The sequence below is a fragment of the Lissotriton helveticus genome, chromosome 9 (assembly GCF_964261635.1).
Source record: "Lissotriton helveticus chromosome 9, aLisHel1.1, whole genome shotgun sequence".
NCBI classification, from domain to species: Eukaryota; Metazoa; Chordata; class Amphibia; order Caudata; family Salamandridae; genus Lissotriton; species Lissotriton helveticus.
Genome location: NC_136070.1, coordinates 245,025,817 through 245,043,248, shown reverse-complemented (window position 1 = coordinate 245,043,248; position 17,432 = coordinate 245,025,817).

The following is a 17,432-nucleotide window of genomic DNA, read 5'->3' as shown; positions in this document are numbered from 1 at the left end:
TCACCAATACCACCACAACCAATACCACCACCACCAATACCAACACCAACAATACCACCTCCACGAATACCAATGCCACCACCATCAATACCACCACCAATACCACTGCCACCGATACCAACTCCAATACCACCACCAATACCAACTCCAAAACCACCACCAATACTACCACCATCACCACCAATACTACTACCACCACCACCAATACCAGTACCACCACCACCACCAATACCAAAACCAATACCACCACCAATACCAGCACTAATACCAGTACCACCACCACCATCGTCAATACCAATACCACCACCTATACCAACACCACCAATAATACCACCACCAATAGCACCACCTCAACCACCACCACCACCAATACCATCACCACCACCACCAGCAATACCACCAGCAATACCACCACCAATACCATCACCAATACCACCACCAATACCATCACCAATACCACCACAACTACCACCACAATATCACCACCAATTCCACCACTAATATTGCCACCACCACCAATACCAATGCCACCACCACCAATACCACCACCACCAATACCAATACCTCCACCAATACCAATATCACCACTAACACCATTACCACCACCAATACCCTCACCACCAATAACACCACCAGCAATACCACCACCACCAATACCAGCACCACCGCCAATACCACCACCACCAATACCAATACCACCACCAATACCAGTACCACCACCAATACCACCACCTTCAATGCCACCACTTATACCGCCACCACCAATACCACCACCACCAATACCACCATCAATACTACCACCACCACCAATACCAGTACCACAACCAATACCACCGCCATCAATGCCACCACTAATACCACTACCACCAATACCAATACTGCCACCAATACCACCACCAACACCAATACCACCACCACCACCAATACCACCACTAATACCACCATCACCAGCAATGCCACCAATACTACCACCACCAATACCCCTATCTCCAATACCACCACCACCAATACCAGCACCACCACCAATACCATGACCACCAAATACCACCACCAATACTAATACCACCTCCACACCACCACCAATACCACCTCCACCAATACCACCGCCACTACCAATACCATCACCACCACCACCACCAATACCACCACCAACCAATAACAACTTCAATACCACCACCAATACCACCACCAATACCACATCCACAATACCAACACCACCACCAATTCCAGTACCACCACCACCATCACCAGCAATACGACCACCAATACCACCACCAATACACCACAATATCACCACCAGTACCACCACCACCAATACCAAAATCAATCACCACCATCAATATTAATACCACCACCAATACCACCACCAATACCACCCCCACCAATGCCACCACCACCAATACCACCACCACCAATAGCACCACCACTACCACCACCACCACCAAAACCACCACTACCACCAATACCACCACTTCCAATACCACCACCACCAGCAGCAATACATCACCAATACCACCCCAATACCACACCCAATACCACCACAATATCACCACCAATACCACCACTAATACTGCCACCACCACCAATGCCACACCACCATTACCACCACCACCAATACCACCACCAAAACCAATACCATCACCAATACCAATATCACCACTAACACCAATACCACTACCAATACCCCCACCACCAATACCACCACCAGCAATCCCACCACCACCAATACCAGCACCACCACCAATACCACCACCAATACCACCACCACCAATTCCAGTACCACCACCAATACCAGTAGGACCACCAATACCACCACCATCAATGCCACCACTAATACCACCACCACCAGTACCCATACCACCACCAATACCACAACTAACACCAATACCACCACCAATACCCCCACCACCAATACCACCACCACCAATACCAGTACCACAACCAATACTGACACCAATACCACCACCAATACCACCACCAATACCACCATCACCACCAATACTACCACAACCAATACCCCCATCACCAATACCACCACCACCAATACCAGCACCACCACCAATACCAGCACCACCACAAATACCAGCACCACCAAATACCACCACCAATACTAATACCACCACCAACCAATACGACCACCACTAATACCAATACTGCCACCAATACCACCACCACCACCAATGCCACCAATGCCACCAATGCCACCACCACAAATACTACCACCACTAATACCACCGCCACTAATACTACCACCACCAATACCACCAACTCAGTGCCTCTCTCTTACTAGTAATAGCATGGGCACAGTGCGATGCCGGAGCTGCAGCAGAGACCAACCCCCTTTCCTACATGCCTCCCATAAAGCACAGCCCACCCTGCACCAGAAGGTGAAGCCAGGGCCCCACTGAGACGGAGTATTTTTGTCAGGTCAAAGATAGCAATGACATCATGCAATGCCACACTGCACACTCAAATCACGGAGAGGGGAGTAAATAACCCCACCACCCGCTATTCCTCCTGAGCTGCGACATCGTAATCACAGAGCCAAAGGTGTTGGAGCACTTTGTTAGTGTTTATAGCTAGGATCATATGTAATTCTCACTTCATACAATGTATCTTTGTAATTTACACTTACACATCTTCTTCACTGCACTATTTATCACTACTTTTGAGACGTCGCATGCCGGTCTGTTCTTCTGATATTTAAAATCTGAGAAGCGGTCGATAAGGCCGTTTATTACAATGCAATAGGTCTTGCTTTTGCAAGAGTTTCAGCTATTAGTATTGTAAATGACAACGCCTTTTATTTATGTTATAAAACCCAAACCATAAATAAAAGGAATTGTCATTTACAATGCCAATAGCTAAAACTCGTGTGAATGTGAGACCTATTGCATTGCAAATGCTTGTTTAATTTTACATTCCAAGACTCCATAAGAGTGCACGTGTTTTATTGGCAGTCTACCCTCCTTCTCCGCATTCCTACACATATTTACTTGCAAAAAGAGCCCCTTGCCACATGTCGTTGCTTGCACCAGCTCCCAAGCACGGTCGTGGTTGTACACCTGGGTGACTTAGATTTCAAGGCTGGTTCTGTGGTTGGGAAGGACAGCAACTGTGTATTGAAGGAAACTGTGGAACAGGCCGTTGCCACCTGCTTTCTAAGGAAGGGATTTCTTCATAACTTAAGTCAGGTGTTGCAGGCTGTTAATATTTGCGATTTGGGCATTTCATGTCTCTTTAATCAGCCGTTGGAGCGCGTTCTGTGAAGTGAGAAGTACTAAAAGAAGACATACAAATACTTTTCGGGCTAATTTCTATGAACTGCACCATGTAAACAGATATAATACCAGAAAGTAGCTCAAGTCTGCTCTCTGCTGGTCACATTTAATTGCAACTATTTTGAAGGATTTCTAACCAAATCAATTCTTTAAAGCACACAGCACTTTGGAAATCTTTGAAATTATTAGGTTTTGCCTACACAGTGCTTTCTCTGTGCTTATGAAATCTTTTAAAATTAAAACAAACATTGGCAAAGTCAATATGTTTTGCCTGTGTGAGACCTATTAGCTTTTTATTGTTTTTTTAAGATGTTGCACAGCACCGCATGGTTAAAGTAAAAGTAAAAGTAAAAGCGCCAATTTTAAATTAATTTTACTTTCAGACTTTTATATAGCGCAAACATGACCCTTATGATGACAGAGCGCTTTACATTTTTAGCAAAGGTAGTTATGACATAGCGATAACGGGTATACATAGAGTAAATACATAACATTGGTAACGTTACATAGACAAATAAAGGGCAGACAAACAGGAACAGAGCCTGAATCGTGTCAAAGACAGTTTTTCAGAGGTTAGGAAAGCAGAAAACAGCTAAAGTCCCAGTGATGTGGATGAGGCGTGATAAAATACAGCATCATACAGGCATGTAGAATTCTCGAGTGAGGCGAGGGGTGTATGATCTCAGTCTTAGAGGAACCTGTTGGATAGTATAATTTTTACTTAATTTGTGAAGATGGAAGTAGAGGGGTTGCACCAGAGAGTTCCAGATTGTGAGGGCAGTTCTGAAAAAGGATCCTTTCTAGGTTTTCTTTTTTTTGATGAATTTTTGTGGTCTAAGTAGAATGGGTTTGGGCTTCTAGAAGATCATTTTCCCCCAGATAGGGTCAATTTCTAGATCAAACAGCATTGTGTGATGTGGTGCAGCTCTTTGTGGGTCATACAGGCAATTTTAAGATGCATCTTCGCCTCATAGTGGAGCCATTTCAGTGAATGAAGTCAGGGTGATATGATTTCTCTTTTTTTGAGCTGGTGATGAGCCTTGCAGCTGCACTCAAGGTATCTTTCAGCAGTTGCAAGGTTGTTTTAGGGAGCCTACTAGACTGGCACTACTGTAGTCTAGTTTACATAGAACAAGTGCTGGGATCGCTATTTTCATATCTGCCGTAGGAAGGAAAAGTTTTAGTTTCCTTAATGCATGAAGTTGGTGGTTAGCTCCTCTGATGGTGGCACTGATGTGATGTTGCATTGAGAGGTCATTGTCCAAAATCATTCCTAAGTATTTGGTTGGCAATGATATGTGGGGTACAGTTCAAGGCTGTAAGATGTGGGCGGCAGTATTTGATGCTAGGTGCAATCTTAGGCAGTGAGATCAGAAGGAATTCAGATTTGAAGGCGTTAGGGGTCAGCCAATGTTGAGTTTTAGTCAATGTGTTATTGAGGATGCTGATGACATTGGGAGAGGCGATTTTCATGTAGAATTAAGCATCATCTGTGTACATGTGGTAGGAAATGGGAGAGGGTTTGAGGATTTCAGTCGGGGACTCCACATACAGGTTGAACAGTGTTGGGGAGAGAATGAAGCCTTGAGGGACGCCTAGCATAACTGGCAACTGGTCTGAAAGAGTGCAGTTGATTAGTGCCTGTTGAGATCTGCGGTGTAGGAAAAAGGTGAACCATTTTAATGCTGTACCGGAAAGACCCAGTTCTAATAGGTTCTGAAGGGTTTCATGATTGACAGTATTGAACGCCTCTGGTGCAGAAGTATTAGTAAGCTGGATTTGTTTTGATCGAGTGAGCGAAGAGCATCATCAACAATGTGGACCAGGGCTGTTTTGGTGCTATGGCCTGGTCTGAAACCAGATTTACTTTGTTCCAGTAGTTGGAATTGCTCAATGTGATTGCGAAGCTATAGGTGCGTACATTTTTTTACTAGTTTGGCCAAAGTAGGGATGTTGGAGATGGAATGGTACTTGTTGGGGTCAGACTGGTCGGAGCTGTGTTTTTTAAAATATGAATAACCTGACCACTTTTTAGGCACTCAGATAAGGAACCTTGGGTAAGTGAGGTATGACTGATCCTACTCCATAAGGGGAGTATGGGGTGAATGTACTCACTGAGAAGTTTGGGAGGAAGGGATTCATGGAAGTGGTTGGAGTATTTCAGTGAAGGTAGAAGTCTTAGGATGTCGCTTTACTCAAAGGATTTAAAGTTGAACCAGGCAGTGTTGTTTTTTTGGTTTGTGGGGACAGGTAGGCGAGAAGTCTTCCTGAATATGAGGGGAAGGGTTTGAGGGGATACACATGGTAAGAGTTCTAAGGCTTTCTGAATCTCAGAGGTGATTAGCATAGTTTTCTCTGTAAAGAAGGATGCAAGCATTTCACAATTAGGTAAGATGTTGCTGTCCGAGGCTGGGGCATTGTGTTTCCAGATCGTTTTTTTTTTTTACAATATTGTTCTGGTTTTTTGAGCAATTGATTGGTGTATCAAGTTGTTTACAAAACAAAGCAGCTTTCGAATTTCTAATGTGACTACTGTAGGTGCTCTGTTTTTGTTGTAGAAGTTTGAGGGTCGACAGAGATCGTGTGGCATTGCGGTGAGTTATAATGCTCTGAATTTTATCAGCAGGTATCGCTTGAACAGACAGGGCATAGTTACATGTGGCGAGGAGGGAAATGATATCATTGTTTGATAGTTGTCTGACTAGTCTGTTGGGTAAAGAGTAGTGGTCAAGATTCAGCTTGTGTCTCCATCTTGATTGTGGGGCCCAGGTATTGGAAGGGCAGGGAACAGAGCTGCAGTTGGACGTAGGGAAGATGTGGTTCTGGTGGTGAGTCGACTGTAAGGACTAAGGGGCCGATTACGATGGTGGGAAATCTGCGACCGCCGAGCCGGCGGTGAGGACCACCGGCCCGGCGGTCACGGATTTCCCACCATCGCCCTGAATATTCCCACGGCCAAATTAGGATGGCGGTGGGAATGGGACAGGTACTGCGGCGGCTGGAAAGACCGTCCGCCGTGGTCCCGCAAGGCGGTCCATTACCGCCCGCCTTGCAGGACCCGGTAATATGGGGTTATGGAGGCGGTGCCTGTGCAGGCACCGCCGTGGGCATTAGGATGCCTCTTTTGCGGCGGAGTTCCCGCCGCAAAAAGACAGGCAGAAAATACCTTTGGGGGCCCGTTCTGGGCCCCCAGGGGGGTGGGGTGCTGCACATGGGGGGTACCTATAGTACCACCCTACATTTGCATGTACAAGATGGCAGGCACCACATGGTGCCTGCCATGCATGCCAATGTAAAGCGTGTATTTTTACATTGTGGCGGGTGCTGCCACCCGCCACAATGTAATCATACAGGATGCGCCCGCCAGAGTGGCGGGCACGTCCTAATTAGTTTTGCGGGACTGCTGCACCTATGGCGGGCGTTTCCTTTTCCACCAGCGATGGCGGGCGGACTTTGTCCGCCTGCCATCGTAATCGGCCCCATAGTGTGTTTCAGGTTGGAGGTGATATGCACTAATTTAACCGCATCCTTGCGGCACATTTTCCCTTCCTGCGCTGGGATTTTCAAAAACCCATTATTCATGACGAGCTGGGCTCGTCATGAGCGTGCGAGGAGGCTACCTCATGACGAGCCCAGCTCGTCATGAGCGTCGAAGGGGTTAAGGATGTCAGCCCTAATCAGCAATGGTTATGAATTTATTGTCTCAAGTGTAGAATGAGTGTTGTGACTCCTAAAGGGCTTTTGACAGATGGAAGCACGTGGATTTGGAGAACTCGTTGAGTCATACTGGTTGGGGGCAGTAGTAAGTAGTGGCCACTGTCGAAGTCTTGGTGGTGTCTAGTTGATAGGGGGTGGAGCATGTACTATTCTGGGTGATGGGAGAGTTTGTCATAGGTTCCATAGAATGATGGGAGGGAGTGTTCTAGGAGTGTTTTTGTTGTAAGTTAATACCGGCCTTATCCTTTGGATGTGTTAAGTTCACCAAAGGGGAGAGTTGGGAAGAGGGATATTGGGGGATGGGAGAGATGATGTTATTGCATGGAGGAGGGCAGGGCAGTAGCCAAGTCTTATTTGTTTTACATGAAGGAGAAGAGATTGACAAAGAGTTCCAGTTTCATTCTGAAGATAGAATGAGCATGGTTCTGTTGGCTTCCGCCTTGTTTAAAGGGGAGGGTGCAATGGGGCGTTTTTGACCATGTGGTATTTTCTTGATGGTAGTGGCATTGAGTAGTGAGGAAAGCACTTTCCTCCATTGCACGCATTGGCTGGTAGTGAAAATGAGGTCATTCAATATAATGCCTTTGTTGTGGCAGAAGTAGGGGTCTGTGATGAGAGTTTCTTTATTTAGGTTGAGAATGTTATGTCTGAAGTTTTTAATGCAGTTTTTGGATAGGTCAGGGGGTAATTTATTCTGAATGAGTTGTTTCCTGCAGAGGACAGTAGGGTGTTCATCTTATTGACGGGAGGATTTCATGCTGGTTGAGGAAGTCATGCAAAGCAGGAGGATATAGGGTGGGGACCTCTTCCAAAGATGGCTGCCCTATTGGAAGCAGGAGTGGGGATACTATATAGAGAAATCGGGAAGTCCCTTTTCTGTTTTAGTAAATAGGTAAGATTGTCCTTTGTCAGTTTCTACGAGGTGGATGTGCAGAGGCTCTTGTGAAAACCAACAAACAAAGGGGCCATCTTCGACAAAATAGGGCAACAATTCTCTAAGGAAAGGAGTTTCAGCAGAAGGGATGTGGGTGGGGCAGGCCACAAGTATAGAGTCAGTCCATGAGAATACCAATACCAATAGTAGGTAGTGCAAGCTCCGTCATGAGAGCAATTTCTCTGCAATAACCATCAGAGTTTAAGTACATCACGCACGATGTTTACAGCTTGACATGTACATAACAGCTCTGTATCTCGAAATGCCCATTGATTCTGATGCCTTGATTGCATCGGGACAGCAGGAGACACAGCTCTCTAGCTGGAGGGCTGTGCCAGACAGACTAGGGAGCCTGGAGCTTTCCCAAACACTACCGGGACAGGCCTGCTTTTTGCCTAGAACATCGTTTTTTTTAAAACAAACATTTATTGGTTTTACAAGCAAGCAGCCATACAGTGGTATATTGACATGTGCTGTGTTCACAGTATCAACAATATTATCCGTGCTCGATTACTGCATCTCCTTGAGAGTCTACTATTAATGCCAGTTGGACCCAGGGTCTGGGTAACACTTAAAACAATGGGAACCTAGACTATCAGTTCTGACACTACATCTAATAGCTATACTAGTCCCAAACCTATATCCTGTGCCTGACAAATTCAGTGCCAACTGTTGCATTCAACAATGGCCTCTCCCACTCTCCAAGCGTGCCATGGTCGGGCCTCTCATTGAGTATTAGGCGGAGGTCTGCCCCCCCACTCCAAAGTCTTTTTGTCCAGCATTAACAGTTCCCCTGTTGCCTTCAGTGAGGGTGCAGAGACAGAATATTGATGTAAAAATATATATCGACTTGCCCAAATATCAAGGTAAAAATATTGTATGTCAGAAATATTGTGGGTTTATAGGGGGATAGGGTGAGAAGTAATTCAATTATATTAAATGTATTGAATATTTTTTATTTATTAATATTTGTTTAATTCAGATGTTATAGTTTAAAATGTAGAAAGTAATCTTTTATGAATTACTTCATAATTTGTTGTTAATCATTTCTGGCTAATTAATTATGGTAATTTTGAAAATAATTTTAGGTGTGTGTTGTGGTATGTATAGGTGTAAATAGTGGAAAGGGTAGGAAGTAATATATTTTTTTTTATCCAGCATTTTCCCTCCTGTTGCACTCCTTGGAGTGGGAATAGTAATTTTTACCCCTCCGCTATCCAGCACTTTCCCTACTGTTGTAACTTATTGGAGTGGGAATCGTAATTTTTCCCCCTTCGCTATCCAGCACTTTCCCTACTGTTAAACTCACTGGAGTGGGATTAGCAATTTTGACCCTTCTGCTATCCATCACTATCCCTACTGTTGCACTCACCAGAGTGGGAATAGTAATTTTTACCCCTCCGCTATCCAGCACTTTCCCTACTCTTGCATTTATTGGAGTGGGAATAGTAATTGTTTCCTTTCTGCTAACCAACACTTTCTCTACTGTTTCTATTACTGGATTGGGAATAGACATTTTTTACCCCTCCGCTATCCAGCATTTTCCCTACTGTTGCACTCAGTGGAGTGGGAATAGTAATTTTTACTCTTGTAATCCTGTTTTCCCTCGGGATCGGGTAACGCAGTCGGTACCCAAACACCCCACCTGTTAGCCCACAAATGAGGTGGCAGTCCGATAGAGGAAGTTAACAAGCTCTTTATTCAGACTTGTTTAAACGCCAAATTATAAGCAAAGCAATAGTGTTCAATGGTTCAGATAGCGTCTTACCGTCCTCTGCAACGATGCTAGTCCTAGCACCTTCCAACAGAGGACCCCGTGCTAAATAATGGCCGAAAATGCCACTCGAGTCTCTATCCGTGTACTTGATATAACGTAATCGTCCTCCGCATGCGTGTCAATCCTGACACGCCTCCAACGGAGGGCAAACGCCTGCGGCGTGTTCCACACTCGATACCCTCGAGCGGGGACTGGACAAGGGTCTCAGCAATAGACCTCACTCGATACCCTCGAGCGGGGACTGGTAACGGTTAAGTTCCAGGTTCCAGGAACTTCAGCTTGAGAACCCTCGAGCGGGGACTGTCAGGGGTCAGAGCGAAACGGAGTGCAGTGCTTGCTCGATACCCTCGAGCGGGAACAGCCAAAACGTCGGAGCAGAACTGTAGGCAATAAATGTTCCACCGAGCGTGAAGCGGAGCCCCGCTGTCACTGTCTCGGGATATCAGAGGCTTCTCACCGTTAAATGCCGACTCCTGTCTCAAGCCGCCGAAGAACACGGAGCTCGCCTTCCGCTCGTCCTCTTCTCCTGACTCGCGGGTAAAGGTTCAAAATATTCGACGCCTACCGCTGGCGTCCTGATTCCTTAAATGGGCACGTCCTCTCAGCGCGCCTGTCTGCACGGCCTTCTGGGGATCGTAGTTCGGGCGGGCGTGTTCCGGTTTCTGGTAGTTCTCCTCTCTCGTCTCGCCTCCGACGGTTGTCTTAACAATACATCCCTCTCCCGTCAGGACCTCTCGCCGGGCAGGGTTTGGCCGGGTACTTCCGGTGAAAGGCCGCCAGCAACCGGGGAGCACATAACCCAGCCACGGGTTCCCAAGAGTCCTCTTCCTGCCCGAACCCCTTCCAAGCAACCAGGTACCACAGCTTGCCTCTTCTCCATCGGGAATCCCTAATGCAGTGAACTTCGTACTCCTTCTCCCCGTCCACCAACACCGGCGGATGAGCTGAGTGTTTAGGCTTCACGGCGGGTTTGAGCAACGACACATGGAACACAGGGTGAATCCGGAGATTGTCAGGCAAATCCAACCGTACATTCACTGGGCTTAGGCAGTCCTTGATACGGTAAGGCCCGATGAAGCGGGGATGGAAAACGCTGTGTTTACGGAACCGTAGGTTCCTGGACGATACCCAGACGTAATCCCCAGCTCGATACAGTGGGCCTGGTCGCCTTCGTTTATCCGCTGTGGTTTTATATTTCCTCTTGGCCTCCTCCAAGCACTTCTGTGCTTTTTCCACGGTCTCCTTGATATGTGCCACCCTCTTGGATGTTTCAGGTACTCCCGACGTCGATGAGGGGTGAGACAACGGGATGAATCGTGGATGGTGCCCATAATTGCTGTAGAAAGGTGACACCCTGGTTGAGGCGTGTGTGGCGTTGTTGTACGCGACTTCTGCAAGCCACAACAGGTCCACCCACTCTTCCTTTCCCTGATCTATATAACAGCGGAGGTATTGCTTCAGGGTTTGATTAAGACGTTCCGTCTGACCGTCTGTTTGCGGATGGTAGCTGGTCGATAACGCGGAGGTGACGTGGAGTGCAGAACACCAGGTCTTCCAGAACCTTGCAGTGAACTGCGATCCCGTGTCCGACACGATGACGCTGGGAAGGCCATGAGCCCTTACAACCTCTTTCAGCAGTAGTACAGCCAATTGCCCGGCCGTGGGCACACCCTTACATGCGATGAAACAACCCATCTTGGTTAGATAGTCGACGACCACCAGTATAGCCGTACATCCTTTGTCACTGGGCAACCCCACGATGAAATCCAGGGAGATGCATTCCCATGGCCTAGTAGGAGATGGCATCGGAATCAGCAACCCTTGTGGGCGTTGATGGTCTGATTTCATGGCGGAGCAGGTCACACATGCCAAGATCCACTTCCTCACATCCTCCCTCAACGTAGGCCACCAGAACTGACGTAATGCGTATTCAATCGTCTTCTCCAGTCCGAAATGACCTGCACTGGCCGACTCATGGCACCACCCGAACACCTGTTTCTGTAAACGTGCGGTGGGCACCGATATCCGTCCTCCCTTCACCGGAACGCCGTCGCATACCTGCCAATCCTTGTGTCTACGCAACCAGTCTGTCCATCGAAAGGTAACGACCCCTTTCTGTACGTCTCGTAGAAAGTGTCCAGGCTGGACAGCACCCACCACCTTGCTGGGGTGGATGATGGACTCAACGGTTGGTCGCTGACTCCTCGCCTCTGTGTATTGCCTCGACAATGCGTCGGCCTTCTTGTTTTCTGATCCTGGTCTGTAAGTGATGGTGAAATGAAACCCCGAAAAGAACAACATCCACCTCATTTGACGAGGAGACAATTGTCTGGCGGCCGTCATGAACTGAAGGTTCCTATAGTCGGTGTAGACCATCACTACGTGTTTAGCACCCATCAACAGGTGTCTCCACTCGCCAAATGCGTCCTTGATGGCCAGGAGTTCCTTTTCGGCAACGTGGTAATTTCTTTCCGCTGGGTTCAGTTTGCGGGACATAAACGCAACAGGATGGAGCACCCCCGTCTCAGGGTTCTTCTGCGACAATATGGCTCCCACCGCCAAATCGGACGCGTCCGCTTCCACAGTGTATTGTTGTTCCGGGTCCGGGTGGGCCAGGACAGGTGCGGAGACAAAGGCGTGTTTTAATTCTCTGAATGCCCCCTCCGCATCAGCAGACCAATGGAACTTCACTGACTTCCTCAGTAGGCATGTAATGGGCGTCACCACCCCCGAGAATCCCTCTATGAACCGGCGGTAGAAGTTGGCAAAGCCAAGAAAACTTTGTACGTCCTTGATGTTCTGTGGCGTTGGCCAGTCCATTACCGCTTTCACCTTCCTCTCCGCCATGGTTTGGCCTTCTGGGCTCAACATTACCCCCAGGAATTCCACCGACGTCACGTGGAAGTCGCATTTACTGAGCTTGCAATAAAGCGAATTGTCTCTGAGGATCTGTAGTACTGAGGCCACATGTTTCACATGTTCTGCTGTGGTGTCTGAATAAATCAAAATGTCGTCGATGTACACGACCACGTATACATCCAGGATGTCTCTCAGCACCTCATTCAAAAAGAATTGAAACGCGGCCGGGGCGTTACATAGCCCAAAGGGCATGACTCTATACTCGTAGAGGCCGAACCTCGTTTTGAAGGCCGTCTTCCACTCGTCTCCGCGACGCATGCGGACCAGATGGTATGCCCCTTTCAAGTCGAGCTTGGTGTATACATGTGCCTTTTTTACTTGTTCCAGGAGCACGTTTATGAGAGGCAAAGGGTACCTGTTCTTGATCGTGATGGCGTTAAGCGCCCGAAAATCCACACACGCGCGCAGTTCCCCGTTAGCCTTAGGGATAAAGAACAGTGGCGAGGCCGCAGGGGATTTGGAAGGCCTGATGAAGCCCAGGCGTAGCATCGTATCAAGGTACTCCCTGAGGTGGATGTTTTCGGCCTCGGATAAGGCATACAACCTGCCGCCTGGTATCGTTGCTCCTGGGACCAGGTCTATTTGACAGTCGTATACCCTATGAGGCGGGAGGGTTTCCGCTTGGTTATCATCGAATACGTCCATGTACCCCCGATAGGCCACCGGGAGAACCACCTCCTTTTCAGCGGCTGTGGCCACTGTCCACCCCTGGTCTTCCTGAGCGCTGTTCTTCTGTGTGCATACCCTTGAGCAGTATGGGGAGTCCATACGGAGTTCCTGGGTTTCCCAGTTGATGACAGGGTTGTGTCTTCTCAGCCAAGGCAAGCCTAATATGATCCCATACTGCGGCGCACAGATGATGTTGAAATCCAGAGTCTCTGTGTGTTGAGTTCCGTAGACCACCTTGATATTCCCAGTGTGGTGGCTGATGGGCCCTGAGAGCAATCTGCGCCCATCCACAGCAAAGACTTCCTCTGGGACCTCACACTCCTGCAGCGCTACCCCTACACGTTGCGCTTCCCTCTTGTCCATAAACATCCCTGTGGCACCAGAGTCGACCATCGCCGAGACCGAACCCCAGCGGTTCCTAACCCACAACTGTAAATGAATGAACAAGTGTTTTTTGCTCTCATAGGAGTGCAGGTGAGCTGAAGGGATATAACCTTGGCTCTGAGAATCCCCTTCGTGGTTCTGAGAGCTCTTTAGTTTTCCGCCGGTTTGTCCACTGATGCTGTGGACAAACGACCGGGACGAGGTCGACCCGTCTTGGGCTTTGCAGGGCATTCATGAACAAAGTGGCCTTTTTTGCCGCAATACAGACATAGTCCTTGCTTTCTTCGCGACTCTTTCTCTGTGGCCGTGAGGCTTGCTCTAACGGCCCCTATGTCCATGGCATCCCCTCGGGGTGTGAATGTCGCCTCGGTGAGAGACGTTTGGCCTGACGTGGCATGTAACTTGTCCTTCTTATGCACCCCCCCTCATCTTTCACTAAGTCGATGGTCGAGGCGAAGGGCCAGACTGATCAGATCCTCGCAGTGTACCGGTTGGGGATCGATCTGAGCGATCACGTCTTTCAAGTTCTCGCTCAAGCCTTGGTGAAAGAGAGCGGTTTGCTTAGCAGGGGGCCATTTGGATTCAGCCACCAAGCGTCTGAACGCATTCAGATAATGGACCAGCCCTGTCGTGCCCTGTTTCAGTTCCAACAGTTCCCTGTCAGCCGTGTAGGAATCTGCTCTACGATCGAACACCTTAATGAACTCCTCCTGAAACTGTTCCCAGTCGTAAAGCAGTGGATCGTCCCGGCTTACCAAAGGAACCGCCCACTGAGCCGCATTACCTGCCAGATACGAGATCATGAATGCCACTCTTGCCTGATTGGTTGGAAACGACTTCGGTTTACAGGAGAAATGCAGCGCTACTTGTGTGATGAATACCTGTACCGTGGTAGGATCCCCACTATACCGTTCTGGTGTGGCCAACGGAATAGCCACCGGCATCTCCACCACCACTGCCGCCGGGATACCCGTGGTAGATGTCCCTGCGTTGAAAGGATTGCGCTGTTGTTGATCCACTCTAGCCCTTAAATCCACTGTTTCTTGTCGTGAAGCAGCCAATTCGTTTTGGACGTCTAGTAACGCCGCCAAGACGTCTTCCAAAGAGGCCATGACCGGTTACTCGACCAGGAGGTTGATTAGTGTTGTAATGGTCGAATATTGTGTAATCCTGTTTTCCCTCGGGATCGGGTAACGCAGTCGGTAGCCAAACACCTGTTAGCCCACAAATGAGGTGCCAGTCCGATAGAGGAAGTTAACAAGCTCTTTATTCAGACTTGTTTAAACGCCAAATTATAAGCAAAGCAATAGTGTTCAATGGTTCCGATAGCGTCTTACCGTCCTCTGCAACGATGCTAGTCCTAGCACCTTCCAACAGAGGACCCCGTGCTAAATAATGGCTGAAAATGCCACTCGAGTCTCTATCCGTGTACTTGATATAACGTAATCGTCCTCCGCATGCGTGTCAATCCTGACACGCCTCCAACGGAGGGCAAACGCCTGCGGCGTGTTCCACACTCGATACCCTCGAGCGGGGACTGGACAAGGGTCTCAGCAATAGAATTCACTCGATACCTTCGAGCGGGGACTGGTAACGGTTAAGTTCCAGGAACTTCAGCTCGAGAACCCTCGAGCGGGGACTGTCAGGGGTCAGAGCGAAACGGAGTGCAGTGCTTGCTCGATACCCTCGAGCGGCGACAGCCAAAACGTCGGAGCAGAACTGTAGGCAATAAATGTTCCACCGAGCGTGAAGCGGAGCCCCACTGTCACTGTCTCGGGATATCAGAGGCTTCTCACCGTTAAATGCCGACTCCTGTCTCAAGCCGCCGAAGAACACGGAGCTCGCCTTCCGCTCGACCTCTTCTCCTGACTCGCGGGGAAAGGTTCAAAATATTCTACGCCTACCGCTGGCGTCCTGATTCCTTAAATGGGCACGTCCTCTCAGCGCGCCTGTCTGCACGGCCTTCTGGGGATCGTAGTTCAGGCGGGCGTGTTCCGGTTTCTGGTAGTTCTCCTCTCTCGTCTCGCCTCCGACGGTTGTCTTAACAACTCTTCAGCTATCCAGCACTTTCCCTACTGTTAAACTCATTGGACTGGGAATAGTAATTTTTACCCCTCCGCTATCCATCATTTACCCTACTGTTGCACTAACTGGAGTGGGAATAGTAATTTTTACCCCTTCGCTATTCAACATTTTCCCTACTGTTGCATTTAATGTATTGCAAAATGTAAGTTTTAATTTTTGTTTATATTTTAATGTTTCAAATTATTATAGAATGTTTTTTTATTTTAAAATATTTATATATATTTATATATTTTATTTTTATATAATTTTAAAGTTTACAAATTAAATAAAGATAATTTATACATATACCTGTATTTAACTCATATTATGTTTTAAATTATTATAAAATGATTTTTTTATTTAAAAATATTGATAGATATATATATATATATATTTTATTTTTATATAATTTAAAAGTTTACAAATTAAATAAAGATAATTTATACAAATACATGTATTTAACTTTTATTATGTTTGTGTGATTATATTTTTTTTAATAAAATGTATTTGTTATATTTAGTTAACATGTATATTACATTTAATTTAGTTTGTTAAAAATAGTATTAGTATTTAATATATGTAATATAATTTATGTTGTATATATTTTAATTTGATATTTTTTACATCTATATTTTTTACTTCGATATTTTTTAACCGATTTTTTGTACTTACCTGTATAAGTATATGGAGTCGATATTTTTCATCCTATTTTTTTACTTCGATTTTTAGAACATCGATGTTTGTTACATCAATTTTCTATCTCTGAACCTTCAGTGAGCTAGGTTTGTGCCGTAGTTTACTCTCCTTGGGAGGGGAGAAGTGATCCTTCTTAGTCTGGTGGTTAATTGATTGTGCCTTCCCGCCCCTTCTAACCGTGGAATATTAAGTCAGCTAACTGCCTCGGGGTCATCAGTCTGAGGGCTGTTCCCGCGTTTTAGCTCATCCGCCATCGACGTGCACGCTCAACTACCCAGAAACTCAATAGTTGCAAAATATTAGGAGGCCAATACTTATTTTACCTCTTCTGCCTGCAGCATGTAGCGATGGAAGGGGAGAGCTCAGCAGGAGACAGACATGCTCAACGCTGCTGAGCAACATCTTAAAAAAAATTGACAACACCTATAGGCGAAATCTATTGGCTTTGCTAATGCTTTTTGCTATATTGGTAATAGCCAAGCAGTATCTCCAACAAAATAGCTTTACAAAAACCTTAATAAAACAGACAATGACAAAATCACATGTACTACAAGATGTGACTGCACAAGATACATCAGCTCTGGGGAATGACCTGAGCCTCTCCAGCAAGAGCGTGTGGGGAGGATCGTAGGTTAGTGATTCATTCATTTAATATTTATGCATGTGAGATTTTATATGTATCATGCGTCAGTCAGACCTCAAGTTTGCTAAACCTTAGCTCAATCCTGGGTAGCTGTGACTCTGTCAAGTCAAGTCAGGGACATTTGTATAGCGCACAAATCACATCCTGGGAGTCTCATGGCGCTTAAAGCAGCTCTGAGCAGCCAGGCTTCAACAAAGGAGGAGGTGTAAACCATTTAGACAGCACCAAAACAATTGAAGATGAAATACACAAGATACTCACGAAATCCAACACCAATTTATCAAAATAGGTAAAATCTTATACAACTTTGACACCACAAAGAAAAAGATCACTGAAGGGTTCTGGGCA